This window comes from Anastrepha obliqua, chromosome 1 (genome assembly GCF_027943255.1).
Source record: "Anastrepha obliqua isolate idAnaObli1 chromosome 1, idAnaObli1_1.0, whole genome shotgun sequence".
Classification (NCBI taxonomy): domain Eukaryota; kingdom Metazoa; phylum Arthropoda; class Insecta; order Diptera; family Tephritidae; genus Anastrepha; species Anastrepha obliqua.
The window spans coordinates 46696358-46721750 of NC_072892.1; the positions used below are offsets into that span (position 1 = coordinate 46696358).

Consider the following 25393-nt stretch of genomic DNA (forward strand, 5'->3'; position numbering starts at 1 on the left):
AGTTTATTTATACATTAAAGTAATATTATATAATTTTTTTTTATTTTAATCATTTAAAATGGAGGATGTACACTCAATTCTTCCAGGAAGGTCGCAGCGGAGCTTCTCAATCGGCGGGCATTGTTGCATCGGCGTCAGTGAGCTGAATACAAAAAACCAAACATTTTTTTTGTTTATTAATGTCATAATTTCTATATGAATTAACAATAAATGAAAAAATTCGCGAAATAAAATGCTTAAAACAAATGAATTTTGGGGCGAATTTTTCTACTATTTTTGCTTCGAAAAAAATATTTTTTCGAAAACTTGAAACACATAGAAAGTAATATCATAAAAAGATGTGTGAAAAATTTCAGGGAGATCGGTCAATAACTTTTCGAGTTATCGTGTACGCCAATTCGAAAAATATTGTTTTGAGAAAAACGCGTCTAAAGTTTGAATATATGCAAATTCAACCTATCCCAGTGCTCGAACGCAAAGACTAGAGTCGTCACGGTTGACGAGCTATAATATAAGAAATACTTAAATTTACGTTCTAAACATTTTTTGACATATTCCTAAACAAAAAAATTTTTTTCGAAGTTTTACAGGTATCTCCTCTTAAAGGGTTGGGTAACAATTACCTCCGATGGTTCAAGTACTGACCATAGTACAACTTTTGCTGTGGTAGAGAATGACGAAAGCCTTATATCCAATGGTTGGCTGACTCCGAATAGCTCCATTTTTTCTGCCGCGGCATTGGCTATCCTCCAACCGTCAGAGTATGCAACAAATAATAAGGGCAAATTTCTAATATGTACAGACAGCTTGTCAGTCTGTCTAGCGTTAAAAAATATCTTTCGTGGTAATCAGATCGTTCGACAAACGAGATAAATTAATAAAGTATCCTAACAAAATAAAGCTTCTATGCATACCTAGCCACATAGGCATCCCTGGAAATGCATATGCTGATGCAGCAGCCAAAAATACATATTCCAACCCCTCCATCACTTTCGACACATTCTCCTCGAATAATATCCTTAAAACTACCAACCTCCATTCTTCCCATTTTAAAAGGTTTACATGGACTCGAATTTAATCATGCATATACCCTTATAAGCCCTGATTGTAAAAAATCCCTATTCCCTACTTACCTTTCCAAACACCAAATCACAACATTCATACGTCTGAGACTCGGTGATGCTAAACTAACACACGAACATTTTCACCTCGGCTCTCCTTCCTGGACTTGCAAGTTTTGTGGAGGGCATCTTTCTATCCAACACTTTCTAGACCTCACCAACACAAACCACCAAACGGACTACTGCATTTGGAACTATTGTAACAGTCACTCTATTAAATAATGTTACCTTTGACAATGAGCTTAAAGTATACATTTATATGAAATGTATTAATATATCAGACCATGTTAAAAATGTACAGTTAGAAATAAGTAATTTTGTAATCGTCATTAAGCACTGAAGGCGCTAGTAGCCAGTGTGCTAATTAAGTTAGGATTATATTGTATAATCCCCTATAAATAATAAAAAGAATAATAATTAGTATTAAGTTGAAAACTAAAACTGGTAAATTTAAAATTAAAGAGTAAAAAATACCTTCTTCAGAGTCATCTTCATCTTAACTATCCCTTTCTTGCACTTGGTTCAATGTTGAATAGTCATTTTGTGGATCATCATCGAATGAAAAGCTAGCATCGGAATTCTCGAGTATATCTAAGACCATTTAAAGGTCGAAATCCTCTGAAAAGTCTATGTTTTTTCCTGAATTTCATCACATAACACAATGGTGATTTTTTTAGCAACTGATTTTTTTTCTCTTGGCACGATTGTTTTCTCTTTTTCTTATTTGTAGAGCAAAAGAAAATTGATAACTTAATCACTGCTTTTCGAAATTAAAACGAAATTAATAACTATGTCTTCTAGAATTTTTTTAAGTCACATAGCACAATCGCTTATTATGGTTTTGAAATGGATATACATACATATGTACATTTCAAATATGAAACTACGGTTTTCTACCAATTCAATTTTCTACTTCACCGACTGTTCGAATCAGCTGTGCAACAGTATAACACTTTTCTGCAACTCACCATTCGAATACAACCTTGCTACCTGTTCCATGAATTTCCAATTTGCTTTTGCTGTATTTTTCGCACCTTTCGCTTGGTGATTTGCTTTGGTGCTGAGTTGGTTCTTCTTTTTCTTCTTTAGTTGGCTCGTTTGATTTGTGTGTTTCTATGGTGTACGGAGTTTTTGATCGTTTCAATTCGGTGAAATTTTGTGAAAAATTTGTGCGCTAATCGATAAAATCATAAATTGTTAGCAAAAATATCCATAGGAAACAACGCGCAATAGAAAATGTAAGTGAAAAAGTGTTGGGTGCATCTGGAAATACAAGAAAATATGTAAATTATGTGCAAGTGAAATCGCGAAAGGATTTTGCGTTTATGTTGAAAAAAAAAAAAAAAAAATTAAACAAAAACCAGTAATATTTGCATTTAGCAATAACAAAAAACGGTCTATTGGTGTACAAGAGGAATGCAATAAGAAAAATCAATCATGAAAAATCGAAATGAAAATCAATTTTTACTGTCTACTTAATAGTGCAGACACAAACAATGTGTAGTGAATATGAGTAAGGTACCCAGGTAGAGTCGAATACTCGAAAGTTTTCCTAATTGGAACAAATTTTCAGATATTCGTGAGTCACTGCAAATATGATAAATAGGTAAAAGAATTCATGCCCCACCGCCTAAATGAAATTTGCATAAAAATTTCAAAAAAAAAATGTTAATGTTCTGCGGTACATTCACTCCCAAAATCGCAGCACCTCCGGCAAGCGAGTACTTGTATGTGTCTTTTTCGGTGTTGTTGCGCGCACGCCCGTTCTACATCGAGCAACCAGCTTTTGCAAATTTTACGACCCGGTCGGTTGTTTCCGGAACACCTTTTCGGCAATATTAAATTCCAGAAAAAAGTGAGAAGTGGCAGGCAACAAAACAAATAAAAAGCTGCAAACGCATTGGAAGCAGTATACTCGTAATTGTGTATGAAAAAATCAAGAAGTGGGTGGGGGGTGCGCCGCTGAGGTCGTTCCACTGCGTCGACTGAGTATTTTGTTTGCTTGAGCATACTGCGCTGGAGTGGCACTGCAGAGGAAAGGAAGGACACGAAAACAAGAGATTCAAAGCGGTGTTTATCAAAATATATTTTCACTGCTGTTGCTATTTATGAGACAAACAAACCCACGAAAATTGATTAAAATTATTTTTATGTATTTAATGTGGCCGTCTTATCAGTGCGAAGTGCAATTACCTTGTATCTTCCTGTTGACTGTGTACAAAAAAAAAAAAAAAACAAAAAAAAATAATTCACATTCTTGTATTTCTTTTTTTTTTACTTTTTCTTGATGATTTGTTTTGCCCGTTCTTTGTTGGCTCTTTCATGCGCTCATTTGCTCGTGAACATTTTCTCTTTGCGCTGTGTGTGGCTGTGGTGAAAAAGTTTTGTGTATATTTTTTGCTCTGTCTGTGTATGTTGCTTTGCTGGGATATTGATAAAGGATCCAAAGTTTTTTTTTTGCAAGTTTAGATTATACATGTTTAAAAATTCTCATTCAAATTTAAATTTTTCCGAAAAGTTGGTGAAGCTGTCAAAGAAAGTCATTCAGATTATCTAATGGTAGATTGAGCCAGGTGTTAACTCTTTCCGTCACGCTCTTTACTGCGACATAAAAAATTTATTTTTTGTTGTTAATTGGTGAATATGGAATACAAGTAACACACGAATGCAAAAAAAAAAAATATTTACCGTTAGGTTTTTGAGAATCAAGGTGGTCACCACTAGTAACCACCATGACTGAAGGGTACAAAAATTTATTAAAACTAATGCACCCAATTACTTCACTTTTTTATTTATTTTTAGAAAAAAGACAATACAAAATTTGGTAATAAATTTACAAACAATTATTTCTTGTGAAAATCTGAAAAACATGTCTTTCCTTTTCGGAGGCAAAGTGGAACGTGGCATGTTCTGCATTGCCATACTGTGCGGACAGGGACGCTTTTGGTTCTGCAAAAGGCGCATCTTCTAGGTGTGCCTCTAAGCGGTTGGTGTCGATTACTCTCATGGCGGATTTCAGCAGGCGCGCTAGGCTTATACCGTTTTATAGCAACTGGTACATGAGATCTTGGGCTTGATCCATTGCTGATCGCGGATCTTCCTGGAGCTCGCTTGTTTACGTAGCAAGGTGCTAACAGCCCCTGATAAATTGAGCGGCGAAAGTCCTTCAATGTCAACTCATCCAAATGAGGTCTGTTAATCAGAAGCTCTTTGTAAGCTATATAGCTATTGATAACGCAGCAATCCAAGAAATGAAAAAAAAAATCGGTGCCACCACTTTTGGGATTTTCGGTCGATGGAGTAACAGGCTTTTAATTGATAGAATTTATCAACGAAGTTCATATTGCTGTTGTATTTCTTTACAGCGGATGGTTTAAAATTATTTCTGAAGTTGCGGCGAAGAATTTCAAGCATAGGACGGACTTTATATAACTTATCATAGTCTGGATGCTTTCTAGCAGGCATGAGATTATTGTCATTCAGATGCAAGCATCCAAGAAGTCAGCTGAAGCGATTTAGGGGCATACAAAAGGAAATGTAGGAGTCACGTAAATCAGGAGCAGAAGACCAGTAATCTTTATCGGTAGCTTTTTATACCCATCACCATATTTATGGCCAAGAAAGTTTGTATTTCAGAAGGACTGGTAGGAGAAAAAGGTTTACCTTCTTGTGTTGCATATAGGTTAGTTTGAAAGCTTATGACCTCAACCAAGTCCTCTGTTCAAAACATGCGAAACAATCTGAGTGGTGTTATATCTTCCAAGCTGATTATATGATCAGCTCAGCCCACACTCTCAACAAATTCGCCAGGTATATCGATAGAGAAGGTCCTTTCCATTTAGGAGGCTGCAAGATCGTAGAGCTAACAATATTATTCTGACTTACAAAGTTTGATAATGGTATGATATGAATAGCTCTTCATGAATATTCTGTACATCTGCCCCACACACATCTAATATCGATTTTGACACTGGCCACTCAGGCGTGTCTAGATTTTCATCCTCATCGGAACTGGCTTCACAATCAGGTCCTGAAGGTAAATCTTCATACAAACATTCTTCAATTTCCCTTTGCGTCAATGATAGTTGCATTATTGAAATAATTGCCTAAAATATTGTAAATACCAAAGAAAGTCCCACTCATAGTGACCGTATAAAAAAGCAAATTCTAGGAATACTTACGTCACGGTGGTTATTGTTGCTAACCACCACTGATTATAAAAAATATTCGTAAAATAATCGAAATTTAAGCGAGAAAGCAACCACTGTGTATCAAACACACCACAAGAACTAAATTTGCACAAAAATCAAACCATAAATTGCGTTATTGAATTTATTATGAATTTTTACTTCTAGCTTTCACAAAAACGCGCGGCCACGGATTTTTACTTTAAATTTTCTCAACACGTGGTGGGTGTATTTCTAGCTATTAGCGTCCTCTTCACTTAAAAGGAAGCAATAATCAATATTCGGGCAAAATTAAAAACATAAATGTCCCCAACCGTCGTAAAAAAAATAAAAAATAGGTGGTTAGCAACGCTAACCACCGAGACGGAAAGAGTTAAGTGAACTTGTGAAGTGTTAGTTTCGTGCGAGGTTTCTCCACGCATGACAGAAATTTGGCGATATCTTGTAGTAGGATAGGTAGGTGTTGTTGTTATAACATCAGAAAACATTTTCCATTTTTGGAAAATGCTGTTGACTGTGTTTACCCTTCATATACCAGCCCTGATCTTTCCGCATGAATTAATCATCTGTAGTAATATAGGCCAACCTCACTTCTCCAACTTCAGATGATTGATAACATTTTTAGTTAAAATCAAAGTAGATGATAACGATCCAACACACAATGTCGAGATTTTAATCTCAAGCCTATAGCTAGCACTTATTGCGAGAAGTGGAAGTCATTTTAAGAGGCAAAAACCCATCCAATAAGGACAAGCAAAAGTACCCAAAAGGTTCACTATGCCAAAAACTTTTGTGCTCAATGCTTTGGCGCTGATTGGCTGAGGTTAAATTATTTTACCAACATTTGGGGCTGTATCATTTATTTTAGTTGCCATATCCGGATACTATTTTTTAGAACACAAAACTCTATTGAAATGAATCCGTAGCTTTTGACTCGATTTTATTTCTATTTTATTTAATATAACTTTTTCTACAAGGGTATCTATTTATTTCTAAAATTCTTTTGATGTATACAAAAAAATAAAAAACGAAATCCATAAACAACTTCATAATTCTTTGTAGTAGTTCCTAAAATCCTGGCAAGTGCCGTAAGTCATCGACCGTCGTCATCTATCAGGTTCGACAATCTGGCTGTTTCGACAGGGTGGCACCATGGCGAAAGGGTTGTTAAATAACTGGGCTCAATAATTTTGTAAAACCTGTTGCTTTAAGATCTTTTAGTTAAATTTATAATCTATTTCACCGCATGCCACTGTACATACAAGCAAATTAGTCGCAAGAATATCGTTTATGAAAATGCACACTTCTGGTAATTCCAGTTTGGATAGAATTTGTTAATTGATTTCAATTAAGTGCAAAAATTGCATTTAAATGTTATAAGTATGCACAAATGTGTATGTATAGGTATATTGGCATATGCCAAATACCTAATAATTTCCATATGAAAAAAATAAAGAAGAACAAAGCTTCTCTCAATAGGTGAGCACAATAGATCTTTAGATCGAAGTAGTAATTTTTATTTTCATTCATCCTCCATACTTGTTTTTACTCTTCGATAATAATCCAACATTTTTTAGTGGCCATTAAACTGCCTTTTCTTTATAAATGAAGGCTCCTTAGCTTAGGAGATGTTCTAGTGCCTCCTATTAACCAGATCAGTTACTAGAAAGCTCTGGTCTAGTAGCAAATAGTTCTTCAGACATCGGTTGATTTATATCCTTCCAAGGACTGTCACTCCAGCAGTATTCCCCAAATATGTACGGTGAATGTTTAGGCACCGGAATGACAATTGTTTTTCCCAACCAAGGTGCGCCACCCTAGTAATTTAACCCTGTTTAATACAGTGTATTTCAACCCTCGTTTTTCGTCATTGCAACGTCAGGGCTGGCATTGAGCCTAACCCTTAATATGAAGTAAATTTCTACTACGCTTGCCTAACTCATAATGCATTTTTTGATGTATAGAACCAAGCGTTGTACCACCAGAAGACTGCCCAACCTGTAAACCAACCTGGTCGCAATTGCTTTCAAGTTCAAGTGGTCATCAAAAAGGCAAAAGCCTCCACAGCCATTGGTGCTGACGGGTTAAAAACGTTGATACTGGAAGACAAAGTTCCGAAAGGACTCGCATATCTCACTAAGATATTCAATTTGTGGTCTATGGCCACTCTTTTAATCTCTGATAAGTGGTAAGAACAGTAAGAAATCTGGAAAACGCGGCATGCAAGGAAACTCTCATCGTCCGCTATTTAGTGTTTCCTCATTATTGAATACCAGAAGTCTTCTACTCTCGATCTTTGACTTGTTTTCGAAGATAAAACATCTCTCAAATCCTTCTCGCCTTTTTAATGCAAGTAACCTAAATCTTTCACACAGGTGCCGTAGCCGAATGGGTTGGTGCGTGACTACCATTCGGAATTCACAGAGAGAACGTTGGTTCGAATCTCAGTGAAACATCAAAATTATGAAAAATATGTTTCTAATAGCGGTGGCCCCTCGGGAGGCAATGGCAAACCACCGACTGTATTTCTGCCATGAAAAAGTTCCTCATAAAAAAATATCTGCCGTTCGGAGTCGGCTTGAAACTGTAGGTCTCTCTATTTGTGGAACAACATCAAGACGCACGCCGCAAATAGGAGGAGGAGCTCGGCCTAACACCCAAGAAGGGTGTACGCACCAATTATATATATATATATATATATATGTATTTACATATAACCTAAATCTTTCTCCTACTAACTCCTATTTACACCTGGACGATGGAGGCAAACTATCAGTGGAAGTTAAAGTCATTGGCATACACATTAAAGAACCTCAAATCGAGTAGATTTTTGAAGATGTTTTTTTTGCTGACGGTGTTGGATGTATTCTACCACACACAAATATGCCGGGCATTCGTTATATGGATCGCACGCAAAAAAAAAAAATTGTCAAACATTTTTTAGCCACTTCAAAAATCCACTTTATATAACAAAGTAAATTCTGACTACAAATTATGAAATTTTTATGAAAATTTGTAGAGTTTTTTTTAAATTGTATAAAGTTTGAAACTTGGTTTTATATGGTTGAACCACACTTTTCATACAAAAATTGGTAAAAATAAATAAGAAACAAATGAATGGTCAAAACTTGTCATAAGTCCTAAGTCCCTGTGCTATAGTCATTAAAAGCACTATACTTTTGAAGGGCCTAAGAAAGGTTTGGCAAATCGATAGAATTTTATATATTTCTGAAAAATACAAAAATGCTATTCATTTCGTTATAGTCGTATGAGATTTTATTCAAATTTTGAGAAAAATCGGTCAAATTATTAATGAAAGTTCTTTAGAGAGTCGCAAGAAATTTGCCATGCGATTCTTTACGGCTTTGATGTCAAGTTAAACCTGTGGAAATTTTCAATGAATTCCAAACTGCATATAAAACAAACGCATCATCTCTTAAGACCATTTCTCAGTGAGTTTCAGGACACTAAACAGGGCTAGAAGTTGATGATCGGTGACTGCACCGCACTAGCAGGTCATAGTGAACTGCTACAACAACAACCATTTGTAAGTGTTACCACAGATGCCAGATTGGGAGGACAGCCAAGATCTTCGATCGACGGGATAAATGAGATCCTATTGAAGACAAAAATTGACAAAGATCCACGAATGACATAAGAAATGATAGCTTGTGAATTGAGCTTGAATGCAATGGCGGTATCACGATTAATGCGATATGATTTAAAGTACAGGGTCCTACAAAAATTGAATGAGACAAGCCCGAGTTCATATTGCTTAATATTTCGTGAGAAGGTTCGAAAACGGGGAGTCTGGCAACTTGAATATGATCGTAACAGGTGACGAGTCTTGATTTTCCGAGTATGACTCGGAAACTAAACTGTAGTCAATAGTATGAAACCCACAAGGAGTAAATCCACTTGTTCAAATTAGTGGTTATGTGAAATAGATAAAAAATAATGGAGATTCAAAATATCAAATTAAAAATATATTTCTTTATATTTTTTTCTATATTTTTTAAACTTTTGTTAGTCCATTCGTACATATAAAAGTTTGTCCTATTATACACCGATAATTGATTTTCAAATTTATCAAAGTAGTAAATTTTTCGTTCAAGACACTTGTAGGTAAATAAACAGTTACAGTTAAGTATGCAGTAATTTTTTATTTTAAAATTTGTTGCTTAATTTTTCTTTGTTAAGTTGTTAAGCAAGACGCATAGCGCCAAAAAGGAAGACGAAAATCGGTTTATGCTATAATAATATAATTTCTTAAACCATTGCTGGAAATCCTTCAAGCGTGAACCAACCAAGTAAAACTCATTAAAACCTGTGCTAATTTCTGCTATTAATATGTATTTTGGTTATTTTGACTTTCTATTTTATGCATACGAGTATCTTCAGCGATTTCAAATAAATTTTTTAATATGTACAAGTTTTGGTTTATGTTTATTTCTTTGCCATTTCAAGAGTAGCATGAGAAAAAAATCGAGGAAAGAATTTGTTTTGCCAGAGGCTTGCCATCGCATGCCAAAAGGCGATAGCTATTAAAAAAAAGCTTTCAATAAATTTGTTGTTCAATGCAGGCAGTGGAGGTCGAACCTAGAACTTGTTGTCGGTATGACACTCCAAAACGAACTTGGGTGGGACGGTTGCCACCGGTCGATCTTACCACTGCCATATAAATCCATAAAATGATTTCTAAAACCCAACTGTAGCGTATGCATTTTGGCTTGGCGAATAGGTACTTTTGTTAACAACAGACCCCAATTTAATTTCCAATCTAATATCAATATATGTAAGGTATTTTGCCTGTTTTGTTTTCATTAACGCGATTTTATTTGAGGATTTACGCCTCAAAGGAACTTAAAAGACTTCCGAACATGTGCTTTGTAGGGAAGAAAGTTTTCAAAATCGCATTGATTTTTGAGCGATTTGAAACTTACTAGGTCATTCAATAAGTTTTGCGGTTCGATAAGAAAAAACAATTTTATGCTTTGAAATACACTTTATCACTCATTATAGTCTCCCTGAATATCAATATTCTTGTTCAAACGAGATTCCAATTTATGAATTCCATCGCTGAAGTGAGAATGTAGAAGGGCTACAAAATTCATTCATTTGATGAAAAACGTTTTCCACGCATGCATTTTTTTGGGTCTGGAAGCAAATGGATGTCGCTAAGGGCCAAATTTGGTAAATACGGTGGATGCTCCAAGAATTCTAACTTTAGTTCATGGATTTTAGCAGAGAAAGAGAAAGCCGCATTCGAATGTGTTTTTGTTCCATCGTTAGCGAATGTGCACACAGCTTTCTGAAACCCAATACTTCAATCAAAATATTGCCTCCACTGCCTAATGAGATGCCAGATCTTCTATTATACTAAATCTATTACAGTCTCTTGACGATTTTCCAATACGATTTCGTTTATTTTTTCTAAAATTTCTGGTGTTATTTCTGTTTTTGGACGTCCTTGTCGTGGATCGTCTTCAAGGCTTGCACGTACACGTTTAAATTGAGCGACCCATCTTTCTGCTGTACTAATTGATGGCGAAAATTCCTCCGTTCAAAAATTTCTTTTGCTTTTAGATCTTCCAAAAATAAAAATTCATTCACTGTAAGATACTTCATTTTTTCCATTGTAGAAAATATTCTGACACGTCGATACTAAATGGCTCGTAAACAAAGAATGAATCGACAGATTAAAATGAAACTTCCCATACGTTCAGGAGAAGATTATAGCAACATAACAAAAAAAAAATAGACTAATAGCAACTCACTCTCTTATCGAGCCAGAAAACTTATTGAACAACCTAGTACACTTCAGTTTTTCAAAGATTCTGATTAAGAATTAAATTTTAATGACACTTTTTTGAAATTTGTTAACCTTTTGTGAATATCGTACAAAGTTTGGAACATATTAAAAATTATTTTGATTTTATTCTTATAAAAAACTTGCTACAAAAAATTTTGCATGACAAATATTATATGTAGATATAAAGTTACTTAATTATGAAAATACAACTGTACTACTAGCAGGGTAAATCTTTTTGTTTAGTTCGACCTTGTGCCTTATTCATTGCTATTTGAATTTCAATCGGAAATTTTTTGAAACGTAAGGTCGTCATAATAAAATAACTATTCAATAATATCTCTTAAAAAAGTGATATCGCACAACGTAATGGGTTTTAAATCCCTCAGTGATCAAATAAATTTATAAAATCGACAAGCGGGCGTTCTTTTAATGTACTTTGAAAAGTCCCTAACAACGGACCAGTGTATACCCGCGCTTAGTTTAAACGGAACATTCTCCACCCACATTTCATCAAGCGAACAACTCTTGGGAGCAAACGGGCTTGGTGAACTTGTTCACGGATGGCTCAAAGTTGGACGGAAGGGTTGGCGGAGGAGAATTCTCTGAAGACCTCCCAATCACACTCAAATTCAGGTTACCGGATCACTGCAGTGTGTTCCAAGCAGTGGTAGCCGCAATCAAAGAAGCAGTAATAACTGTCAAGAAAGTAAATATTTACTCCGAAAGTCAAGCGGCTATTAGCGCCTTGGGATCAATGACGGTACATTCCAAACTGGCCAGGGAATGCCTGGCCTCACTTTCGATTGCATCCGAATTCTTTGACATAAGGCTTATCTGGGTACCTCGTTTTTAACGTATTGCGATCTCCTTGACAACCTGCGCTGTACTCCTTATAAGGTCGCGAAATTATTTGGCCACGTGTGAATCACAGGCGCTCGAGGGATCGTCTGAGGATGACAAGATCTCAGCTCTCAAACTTTGTGGCTGCCCCACAGGAATTACTTTGATTCCTTTTTGCGTCAGCTATATGGAGGATAAGGTGGAATCATCTCAGCATCTTCTCCTTAGCGGCATTGCTCCCGCGGAACTAAGATTTAGGCATCTTGGTTCTCACTTCTTTCCTACGTCTGCTAATATAGCAGGCCTCGATATCAAAAATCTGATAAGCTTCATCAGCAGCATAAAGCGGTTAACCTAACCGCAAATCAGTCACGCTTCGTAATCCAGAAATACTCAGGTTTTTTGGAATAATCACAAATTAATATTTACCATACTCGCATTTAGTTACCATTTCCATCTAAAATAAATGGTAACGCCATAAAATGCAAGTATTTTTAAATTAAAGCTTTCTTAAACATCTTTCGTTGGATACATACATTCCAATATACGACTAAATATTTTTATAATAAGTAATTTAACCGTTCAAGCGCAGCATTAAGCCCAAGGGTTATGGAGACTCCGCTCCATCTGAGTCAACAATAAAACAATGGTTAGAGACACCGATGATGCACAACGCAGTGGACGTCTACATTAGGCGGTAACACCAGAAAACATAAAAAAATCCACAAAATTGCGAGAATTAACCGACATCGTAAAGCTATCAAAAGAACGTATTAGCTTTATATTGCATGATCAGTTGACTATGAGAAAGTTCATTGTTGACTAAAGACAAGAACGTGTTGATGATTCTGAGCAGTGTTTGGCCATGGTTAAACGTAATAAACCGGAATTATTGCGTCGATATGTGACAATGTATGAAACATGGATCCATATCACTTCACTCCGAAATCAAAACGATCATCATCTGAATGGACAGCAACTGGTGAACCTCGCCCAAAATGCCAGAAAACATAACAATCGGCTAGAGAGGTTATGGTATCGATATTTTGGGATGTCCGTGGTGTAATAGTCATCGACTATCTTGAGAGGGGAAATACAATCAACAGTGAATATTGTATGGCGTTATTGGAGCGTTTCCAGGCCGAAATTACAAAGAAACGTCCGCGTATGGTAAAGAAAAAAATTTGTTTCATCAAGACAACGTACCGTGTCACAAATCAATCAAAACAATGGCAAAACTACATGAATTGAACTTCGAACTGTTGACACATCCACCATATTCGCCAGATTTGGCTCCCAGCGACTACTGGCTTTTCGCAGGCCTAAAAAAAATGCTCGCCGGTAAGAAATTTCGCTCGAGTGAAGAGGGTATCCCTGAAACTAAGGTCTATTTTGAGGCAGAAGATAAATCGTTCAACAAAAGTGGCATGGAAATGTTAGAGCGGCACTGGAAAAATGGCGTTGTTCTTGATAGAAATTACGTTGATGAATAAAGCTAGTTTCCAACAAAAACAAAGTGTTTCCTTTGTTAGGCCCGGGATTTTTCAGCCCATGCGTTATTGGGCATCTTCCAATAAAACGTTCAACGTCTTTTTTTCATTTAGATTGCGGAGTGTACAATTATTATTATACGAGTAGGTACCATTTAATTTCAAACGATTGCATCTTGCTTAAATATTACGGATATTTTGTACCTACCAATTTTATCATTAAAATTAGTTTTTCCTATGTTGAAGTCCAAATGTTTATATATTCTTTCCCCACTTAATTAAGAATTGTCTCGAATTGTATTATTCCTCACGTCCTTTTTTCCAAACATTTGGGTTTAGATCTCTATAATCCCATCTTAAATTGGATATAGTGGCAGATTATGTGGTAGTCTTTTGTTGCTGGACTCAAACATTTTCCTTTGTATATATTTTAATTTTATAATTTAGATGTAGTGCAAGCGTATAGATGTCCCACTTTCCGTATTCGTTTCCAAAATTATGGCATAAGTAGGCGAGCATTCTGGAAGTCTTACGATTTTTTGAACAAAATATATATTTTTTTAAAGTTGGAGCTTGGGTACCTATTCAAACAGAGTGTAACCCAATACTTGAGCAGCATTACTTTGAGTGGCATGGCATATGGCTTGAAACATTTGCCATTTTGAGCTGAATTTTTTTTTAAAGAAGCTTGTCTAAGCTGAATTGATACTAATTTTTGCTGAAGTGTTACGTTCCATAAGGTGTTTTTGAAAACTAACTTTAGGGGTCAGTGTTTTTTCCTTGTTATTGGCTTGCTTAAATCGTATATCTCAATTTTATTTGAGGCATAGGGCATGTCTCTAGCTTGTTGCACAGTGTTTAATAGAGTCTCAAAGAAATCCTTAAAAGCCGAAGCGCCAACACCTGATCCGATTTTTTTTGTTTTTTAACAAATTAAGAGATATTAAAACATAGCTAGTAGATTTCCGCTGCCGTTTTTACTACTTTTAGCAACCTTATGAGTAGCTTTGCATCAGTAAAATTCCTAAAGAATTAACCAATAAAATCTGCTATTCCTAAACAAAATTCATAATATTGCCTATAAATTGCTTATACATCACTAACCCAATGAAAACAAAAAGAATATTCACGTGAAATCGCTTCAAAAATAGAAAGTCTGTGGAAAATTGCAACTTAAACATATTTTAAAGTATGTTAACTTTAAGGTCTAAAATCGTTTCTAGATGCAATTACTGCATATTATTGTAAAAGCATGCACTATAATGCATGTAATGAGTGAATAAACATTCTCGCAGATGTGTGTGTTTGTAGTAGATATGCGTGTGCACAAAAGTGTAGCTGAAGGTGTGCTCTGATTTTTACGCGTAAGGCCAAATGTAAATGTACTTTTCATGTAATGCCCAATGCCTCAGAAATGCCAAAGCAAGCAGCGAAATTCCAAAACAGACGCTAAGGTTGAGTCAAAGGTATTGCGTTGTGCGCTAACAAAAGAACAAAAAAAAAAACAAAAATACGAAAACCAGGGAAAATATATATTTTTGTTTGTATGCATTTACGAGTATTTTTTGTAAACATGCCTTTAAAGGTACAGTATCGGTTAAAACTTTAGCAGAATTTTGTTCTCAAAGTTTTTGACTGCATTGTTGCTCACTAGTTAACAGTACTTTGCATGAATGCGTATTAGAAACTATTGTATATTAGTTAGAAAAAAAATTACACCAATTGTGTGCAAATGATTCAATCAGCCGATAAGTTATTACAGGTTTCAGATCAGAAAGTACCGGGAATGTTTAATTTAAACGAACCGAAAGCATAGTGCACCATGAATAGCTCGCATGGGGCCAGACAGTCAATAAAGAATATTATTTATCCGTTTTGAAGCGTTTGAGAGATGCTGTACGTCGCAAATGGCCGGAAATGTGGGCAAACAATTCTTGGATTTTGCATGATGATAACGCACTATCGCACCGACCAAACACCAAGTAAATACCATCGTGCAAGCATCGTATTCACCTGATATGTCTCCGTTAGACTTCTTTTTGTTTCCCAAGTCAAGTTACTACTTCGTGGAAGGAGATTTCAGTCGATAGAGGAGATCAAACAGAATGCGACGAAGGAGCTGAAGGCCATCCCTTCGTCGGCCTACCAGGAGTGCATGGAGGACTGGGTTAAACGTTGGCACATGTGTGTTGCTTTAGACGGGTCATATTTTGAAGGAGATAAAATAAATTTGCCTGAAATTTAACTCTGTTTTGTTTTATTTAAACATTCCCGGTACGTTCTGATCATAGCGTACACTCTAAATACCGCAGAAAAGCCCCGCTATCATAAATCAGCGGCATTAATATAATACTTCTTAATCAAAAAGACAATTCAAAATAGCACCAAAAAATTCTTCCAGCTAGGTATAAACTTTTTTTTTTTTTTTTTTTTTGTAAGTATTTTATTTGCAATCTATCTTAAAATAATGATATTCAGCAAATTAGGTCTTATTATCTAATAGCAGCGGTAGTATTTGCACAAATGCAAAACTACTTATAAAATTACGATATTTGTTCTAATATTTGATCTTAAATGTATTAAATTTCAATTGTACTAATGAGTTGCTTATCTTCATATAGGAACTTATGTATTTTGTTTTTTATTTAGTGTTGATTAAATAATTTAATTCAGGAAAATTAGAGAAATGGCAAGTCTAAGATATGATTACGCTTCAGTCGTATTGTTTCATTACTTGAGTCTAATAAGCATATAGCATTCGTATTTACATGGTTTGACAGCCGTGCAAGATATCTGTTAGAAAAGTTTGGAATTTCACTCTTTACAAATGGGATATCTAAGTCCTTATGTATTAACAAGTGCACGCAAAGTTTTTGATTGGTAGCGTTGCAGGATTTCTATATTCGATTTGCTAGCAGTTCCCCAAAGCTGTATACCGTAGGTCCATACAGGCTTTAAAATAGCTTTATATAGTCTTATTTTGTTTTCAAAACTAAGCTGAGATTTACGACCAAGCAGCCAGTGCATTCGCTTGGTTTTATTTTTAAGCTGCTCTTGTTTGGCCTTAATATGGGATTTCCAAGTAAGGCGTCGATCTAAATGCATTCCTAAATATGTCACCTTGGTATTCATTGGTATTACAGCATTATTTAAAAATATTCTAGGGCAGTTATCTTTTCTTAACGTAAAGGTGACATGGGTAGACTTGTCGGAGTTAACTTTGATCCTCCATTTATCAAGCCAAATTTCTAATATATTTAATTGGTTTTGCAGCAAAGAGGATGCTGTTGCAGGTGAATCGCTAGAAGCTATGAAGGCTGTATCGTCAGCGTAAGTAGCCACTTCAACTTCTTCTGTTATTGGCATGTCGGAAGTAAATATTGTGAATAGGACGGGGCCCAACACACTACCCTGGGGCACACCAGCGCTAATATTATATATTTCTGAAGACGCATCTCGGTGTCTAACATAAAAGTGCCTCAGATAGGATTTAAGGATCAAATAGAAATGTGCTGGCAGGAGTTTTTTAATTTTGTATAGAAGTCCCACATGCCATACTCTGTCGAATGCCTGTTGAACATCTAAAAGAGCTGCAGAACAGTATTGTTTCCTTTCTAGTGCATCCCTAATTACATTTACAACCCTGTGGCATTGTTCTGGTGTGCCATGTCTTGCCCTGAACCTAAACTTGAAAGTAATTAGCTTTACAATCAGCATAAGAACAGTAATAGCTGAAGTACTCAGTCGGTGAACAGCAAAAATGTCTTTCATATGATCACAGTAAAGGGTAATCAATTTCAAGTTATCGGATTTTAAATTGAAATAAAACAACGAAAATTCAAATTGATTGTGCAATCTTTATTATTTTTGTGTAGAACCATTCATGGCATTTATTTTTTATGAATAATTTAAGCAATGTTGGCTTCCAATGCTTCAATCAAAGCTGGTTTATTTATCCACACAGCATTTAGACTTTGCATATCCCCACAAATAAAAGTGCAAAGGTGTGATATCACACGATCTTGGTGGCCAATCCACTGGTTCGAGACCACATACATATAAATTGCTCACCGAAACCACGACGCAGTAAATCCATTGGTTCACGGGCTGTTAGGCAAGTACCGATATCCGACATCAAAAAGTCGTTTATCATGGCGCGATAGCGTGCACCATACGCCAGTCTCCAGCCCACAGGCCGCACCAAACGATTGTTTTCAATGGATATAATGGCTGTTCTTGAATGGCTTCGGATTGCTCTTCAGCCCAAATACGGCAATTTGGCTAACGTAGCCATCAAGCCAAAAAGGGGCCTCATCGCTGAATACCATAAGTGGGCTTGAGCGCGCGATGAACACTTGTTACAGAGCGTCGATTTTCGAAATACAATTGTACGATGTGAAATCGTTGTTGAGGCGGAAGTCTTTCCATGATGAAATGTCAATGAATACTGAAAAAAATTATGTATTTAGTTTTGCATTAGTCACGCAAAAACTCCTATTGGATAAAGTACCTTCAGTCTGATGACCCTTTACAATAAAGTTTCAGCTATTGAGGAAGTCCTATTGATAAAACACCTGAACTGGTAATTTTCACTGGCCTCTCTGAATACGGTTTTGCGCCATCCAAAAAATCTTGCAAATGTTTGAAAAAGTGATAAAGTGGCATAGTGGCCAGCCCTGGGCTATACGGCGGTTGCGATATAACCTCCCATCTAAGCTTTCGTAGCTTATGGTGCGTCAATAAAGCTTTGAACGATTTGGCGTTCTCCTTGTGAAACCCAATACAATCCATTCTGGGTACTTCTGGTTGACAGTCTGCTTCAATCTGCGTAGTTTTTTATATTAGAGGCTCGTACTGCTTGCTTGGCTCGACGGGAACAGCTCATAGAAAATGATTTTCGTCCAATACCACCCAATACACATTAAAACCTTATGGACTGTTAATCAAGGCTTAACGCTCGCTTTTGTCGTCTAATCCCGTTCTGACCGTGATCAACTTTTATGTTCATGTGACCCTTCGTTTAAGAATCGTAGAGGTCAATCCGGTCCAAAATATTTTTTTGCGTTAATTTGTGTGGCGTTCAAACACTGAGGTTCTTCTTGAGGCGAGCTTTTTGCGAATGGTTTTAACGCGTGCTTTACTGTTCCTCGGCAATGAAATAAGTGCTCACATGTCGGTACGATTCCACGATTTCTATGATTTTATCAACATTTTTAAGGATCGGCTTACCCGAGCATGCCATATATTCGACGCCCACATTACCAGAACGAAATCATTCTTGTTGCATCCCATACTGCACGGGGTCTGTGGATAAACCGGGGGACGGAGGCGACTTTATCAGGTTTATCTGCGCAAGGCGGTATTCTCTCACCATTTCTCTGAGTTGTAGCTGTCAATGACTTGCTGGAGGAGCAGGTGAGAATGAGCTGCAGAGTGATTGCTTGCGCAGATCACGTGGCACTAATTGTGAACGGGAAGTTTATGGATATCTACACGCAGTTGTTAGTTGGACGGCGGACTGCGGCCTCTAAGTGAATCATCCCAAGATGGAGTTCGTCTTATTTACGAGGAAAAGTCACGAAGAAGTCAAATCCTTAACAGAAGGCCAACGTGGAAGCAACAGTCGCCTTGTCTGAATACCTCTCTTGCCTAGAATTGCATTCTGACTCTATAATACCATTATAAAGCCAATTCTATTGTATGGAGTCCTTGTTTCCCTGGAGAGGTGAAGATGCTGGAGAGGGGCGCTTCGAGGTACTCCTACTTTAGTGCATAATGCAATGTCAAATGTAGTACCCGTAGAAATCGCAGCAAAGCTGCCGTTGCATGTGTCGCAATCAGACTGAGAGGCTTGGCCACAAACCCTATCTACCTCGGCCCTGGAGAGTCCACTTAGCTAAATAAATTGCTACAAAATTGTATCGACCGAATGGTTTTCATAAAACTTAGTCAAGGTGGCCACAGGCCCTTGATTATTTATAAGCACTAAATGCCATAAAATTTGCAAGCTAATAAAGACAAAATATTGGACGCTTGCTTGAATTTGTTTGTATTTTCTTGAAAAAAGAAATCCAGTCTACCTAAAACATCAAACATAAACAAATTTTTTTTTTTAACTTTTTGCTTTTTGAGGGCATGCATTCCAACGAAAGCCGCATTTTTTATTGTGGCTTTTTATTACAAGTATTAACTTACAAATGAAACGTAACTTAAAAAAATTGCCATCAATCGGCATAAAAAATGTGTTCCCTCAGTTTCCGACGAATTCGCTTGTGGATAATTCTTTGTTAGTGTACCCTTTTGCTTGCTGCACCTACTTTATTGTTTTTATTGTTTTTGTTATTTATTTGTTTTTTTTTTTTAAATCTTATTCACTTTGATTTCTTTTGGTCTCATGTCTTATTTATTATTTATTTATTTTTGTATATAATTTCTCTTTTCTGTTGCTCGTTTTGGTATTGACACAAATAATTTACGCTATATTGTTGTTGCCATTGCTGCTGCTGCTGCGCCCGGTTTATGGAACGCATGTTCGTTGTTGCTTTTATTGTGTGGCCTCTTAGCTTAAGGTGGTTCTTAGTACTTTAGCAAAATGTGGGCAAGCTGATCGTGACGGCGTATGTGTGTGTGTGTGCGTGTGTGCGAGTACGAGTGGCGCGAAATGGGTCTGTTGTGCACATACATATTAAAAATGGGTGTATGCGCATGCGTGTTTGCCTTTGATTCGTATTTGTATCGTTTTTGTTGCTCATACGAGTGTATCAACGTAATATTTTTTCATAGAATTATATTTTCCCCCTATTTCTTATAATTCATAAATATTCACCTAACATAATTGAATAGTTGTAGAGTCGGTTGGAGTCATTATACTTTCCACCTTCACCCACTGACCGCCCTGCTGCCCCTTCTCCATTTGATGTGTGTGCCATTACTAAGCACTTAAATGTTCGCATTTTTTTACTATTTGTAATTGTTGTCTGTTGTGATATGAAATTCTAATGTGTCAAATGTGTGTCAAAACCGGATCTGTGCACGAAACAGTGTCGCTCTTCGACCCATTAGTGGCGCGGGCGAAATTGTTTATAAGTGTTATTAAGTGTCTGTGCACGTTCACAGTCCGAATCAGAAATAGCGAAAGTTACTGTGTTTTTAAATGACTATCGATTTGCATTCCTTTAAGATTTGCTTCCAAGAAAGCGGCAAGTTGCTGAAAATTTACACATGTCTTAACTAGCTGCTATAACACTCTCGAAGTGGAATCAGTTTTCATGAAGGCGAGTGCCGCATGTTTAAATTAAAAACGGAGACACTAACTGATCGCTGAGTGAGACCTTACTTCAAGAAAAAGAAAATCCAATTTTTATTTATGAATATTTTGGTCCAGCTCTTCTTCTAATTTGAGGTGTACATTTCGATGCTATTTCGCCTACAGTTGTATGCCGACTTCAAATGACACTTTTAGCTTTTTTCTTGTTTTTGTTATGGGGAACCTTTTAATAGCAGAAATCTGCCCAGAGGTTTGCCATTGCATGCCGATATAACAGCTATTAGAAAAACACAATTTTCCATCATATGGTATTTCATGCTCACAATGGGTTTCGCATCTGAGCTCTACCGAATGAAAGAGTCTGTGCGCATTTCGGCTACGCCGTCACCCAATCCAATTTATTAACAATTAATATAACATCCGTATGCAAAACAAAAAAAGCACAGAGCTACGCCGACTTCGTTCTGCTCGTACTTACATACTTATGGGGCATACAGGGTGCATAAGTTATATCATATCGGTATCATGCATATATGTGACTAACTAACCATTATTTTTCTTTTTGCTCTAACTCAAGAAATGAAGAGACATGCAGTTATCGTCGCTTCATACTTATGTATGTACATATATGCAAATCACACCGATTTAGAAATCTCTAATTTTCTTAAATGCGCTTGTTCATTCGTTCATAAGGTTCGGTGTGAATTCGAAGCATCAGGCGGCGGTGCAGAATTTGTTGCAAAAAATATGAGGAACATTCTGACACTGTCTGATCTGCAGAATGTATTCAACAAGTGCAACCGATCATTGACGGAGACCCTTCAAAATCAATGAGAGCCCTTCAGAGGGAGCTAAATATTTCTGAGGATATTTTCAGTCGAGATATCAATAATATTTCCGGTATAAATCGTACGTTATATCGGAGAAGGCAGTTTATATCGCAGCAAGCACAAGAACAGCGAGTTATCCGATGAGAAAGCCTTCTAAACAAACTTAAAGACCCTGAAGTGCATAGGATGTTAAGGGATTTTTATGACGAAACAAGTTTGGTAAAGACGAAAAGACCAACCAGAGGTTATCTATGTCAGATAGCTATGTTTCTATCCTGCAAAGGTTTCATTTTGTTGCAAAGTTTTCAGCCACTGTTATGGTTTTAGGTCTTACGAGCAACAAAGAAAATTCCACTACACTTCTTTACTCAAAGATTTCGAGTGAATTCCCCTGTATATATCAAGTTTCTAGAGATAGTAGTAAAACCCTGGATTGATAGTATACGCGGTGACAGTCCATAAATCTTTTGGCCAACTTCTGCTTCTTCACACAAAGGGATGGTGACACAAGATTGGATGACTGAAAATGTTCATGGCCACATAACACCGAATTTATGACCGCTAAATTCCCCAGACCTGGATTACTACACAAGGGGCGTAGTTGAGGGTGTAACCAAAAACCAAATACCGTTGCTTCTCTCCGTTATGGTCAATATGAATAAGGAGCATTTGATTCGAGCAAGCCATCGTTTACGGACCGTTTACTTGATGATCGCAACTTATGCGGGGAAGCTTGGACTTCCGTACAACCCCATTGCAGTGGGAATCCGGCAGAGAAAGATATTGGTGAACACTTCCTTTGCAAATGTCCGGGTCTGACGGCTAGGCGTTTGAGGCTTCTTAGAGTGGGATAGCCTGATGCAGTTCTCCTGCCGAGATTCCGTTTCTCTCCTTCACTAAATCAATGGTACTCCACTACATTATAGTATCAAAACGGCACTTTAGTGCTACTTGTAGTGTATCTGAGGCACTCTTGTCATCTAACCTACCTACCTACCTACTTATAAATGAAAAAAGGAGCTAGTTAGTTGTTTTGCCCGAATATCGTCGGCGACGATATATTGGTTTTTAGTTAAGTTAGAAAGATTTCTCTTACAAAAAACAGGTCACTCGGTGGTCATGGAGATCTATTGCGGTGTAAAGGATAGATTTCCTCCAGCAAAAATGTGTCTGAGCTCTGAAACTCATTCCTAGAAGTGCAGTGCTTTCGTATAGAAAGTGTGGAATGAGCTCGTCTCTGTCAAAAATGACAAAAAAAAAAAAAAATTCCCCAAAAATGTTGAGAAAAAAATTTTATTTAATTTTTTCTAAAATAAATAAAAAAAAAAATTCATTTTTAATTTAAAATGAAAATTTGTTGACAAAAATTTTTCCTAGAAATGTTCCAAAAATTTTTCTTTTTTTTCAAAATTCTTTTTCAAATTTTTTGAAAAGTATATTTTATCCCATAAAATAAAGATAATTTGTTTTTGAATATTTAAAAGAACCGAAGATATTTTACTTTAAAAAACGCTATACCAAAATAAATACTTTAAAAAACTCTATACCAATTCAATATCCCGGATCGAAAATAATGGTTGTTTTCGAAGTTTCAATTCAAAAATCAGTTCGAAAGAATTTGCCTATTTCGCATTGTATATAGCACTGTGATGCTTGTTAGCCAAGGAACATTAATCCTATATGATTTGAATTTTACAGACTTTTCAAGAAATCCAGCAGTTAAGCGTTATTTTTTTACCGATACTTTTTCAATCAAAAATATGTGGAAATTGAGACTTTTCCGAAATAAGAGTTAACAAAAATAAAAGTTAAAGTTTGATACTTATTTTTCCGATCTTGTTTAACATTTTTGATTGAAAACGTATCGATGAAAAAATAACAATTATTTATTGATTCGTTTGAAAGAAATCTTAACAGTTACGGTCCCTGCTGAAAATTATTAATTTAGGTTCAACATTTTTCAGTTTTCTTTTTGTTATATCAGGTACACAAACAAACCAATTTGCAGAAAAATGTACGACTATGCCCAAAATGCTTGGATCACTTGACATGAAATTGCTGTACACGGGTATAAAACCAACAAAACGCTATGGGGGAATTCCAAATTACGGGCAAATGGTCAGGCCACATGGAATTTACATATAAATTATGAAAGCAGATATAAGCGAATATATTTGGTTGTAGTTCTGCCATAGTAATTTATCAGGCTATTTGCACTTAATTACAAATTGCCCTTATGTGCCCGTATTTTGCACCCCATCATTAAATTGAATGGATAAAGTGATAAGCGTAAAATGGCAAGTGACACCTCCATGATTGCCATGTTTTTTGTTTTTACGATAGCAGCGTCCGATTATCTGTTGCCACATTTACAGCTGTTTGTGTGAATTTTTAGCGCCACTAATGATATGAATTAACACAATCATTTTCATTGTCCACGTAATAATGCCGTCAGTTAATTTATCATCAGAGCTTTGCAATGTTACTACAGGTGCCGCTCATCAGCTGTTCTTTTGCACAACGGCCCCAGTCATTCATGCCACGACGCAGTAACTCGTGCCACCACTCATGCGGCCAGTTAATCAGTCAGTAAGCCGATGAACATTACAAAATGCTTTATTGCGTGAGATCAGCAGAAATACGTTTTTATTTCATTTTTTTTTGCAAATGATGATGACATAAGTCGCTGAGTGAGCTATTATTAAATATACACACATATTATGTACGTACGTACGTACTTGTAGATGGGTGTGTAAAAATAGTATAATATATAATTTCTCTCTTCTTCTTTTTCCTCCCTTTTTATTTCTGCAAACTTCGCATTATTTCGATTTTTTGCGCATTTCACCAACTAAAGGTCAAGGGTAGTGTCGTATTATGAGCTCACATGCACATGCATATGCATATTCATATGTGTAAAATTTTGTTGCAAAAAGAAAGCAGCAATGAAGCGAACAAATAGAGAAAAGTATAGCTTAGTATCTACATATATGCATAGTATATGTATACATTTTCTTGCTGGCTTTTCAGTAAACACCACAACTAATTCGCCGATGAATGAAAGGCTAGCCTTGCAAGCGTAGATACAGTCACTGGCCAGCAAATATCGACAGATGTCTACTGCTGAAGAAAAACTAAACTAGTTAAACTTTGGGTGTTGTAATGTACAGAATTTAATATCATATTTTGTCTGTTCCTCTTTATTTCCTTTGACATCCCTAATTCTGGCAGTCATACTTTTAATGTAATTTATTAGCATATTTTTGAGCTCAGCGTCATTATTAGAAAAGTACTTTACTTGTTGTAAAGAAATGTTGAAAAAATTCAGCCGCGTTGGTTCAAAGCACGTCTATGACAGCGTAACAAGGGACGAATCTTGGATCTATGCATATGAGCCGACAGCAATCGACAGTACGGCTGTTCCAAGATGAGCAGTACGGGATCAGATCTCTATTGTAAATACTCAGCGGCCTGTTCCGCTTTAAGGCTCATAGTGAGCTCACAATGGAAGATACCCTCTCATTCTCTGCTTCGAAAGGATTTTCTCAGTGAAAATCCCTTCTAGACTGGAATAGTTTAAAGTAGATCCATCCCCCAACACACCCGTTAAAATCTACACGGACAGATCTAAATTTGACACCGGTGTAGGATCAGGGTTATATTGCCTTTTATCTGTGAATCCTTCAAACTATCGGACCACTGTATTGTTTTTCAAGCGGAAATAAACGCTATTCATAATTGGTGATAAATAGAATATGATCAGAAGATATCTGCATTCTACGGGCTCTGGGTGCATTCTAAATAACATCAAGGAGTGTCTTACATTATGATGGCTAAACAGTATCG

The 25393-nt window shown here is 36.4% G+C and overlaps 1 protein-coding gene across 2 annotated transcripts in view; it reads left to right on the forward strand.

The window, feature by feature from the left end:
* Positions 1–2178: 2178 nt before the first annotated feature.
* The window catches only part of LOC129250651 (unconventional myosin-XVIIIa), a 263564-nt gene continuing 240349 nt past the window's right edge, over positions 2179–25393 (forward strand). For both annotated transcript variants that reach the window (XM_054890256.1, XM_054890260.1), the window contains exon 1: positions 2179–2359. The gene's annotated coding sequence lies outside the window, so the exon portion shown is untranslated. The remainder of the gene's footprint in view (positions 2360–25393) is intronic.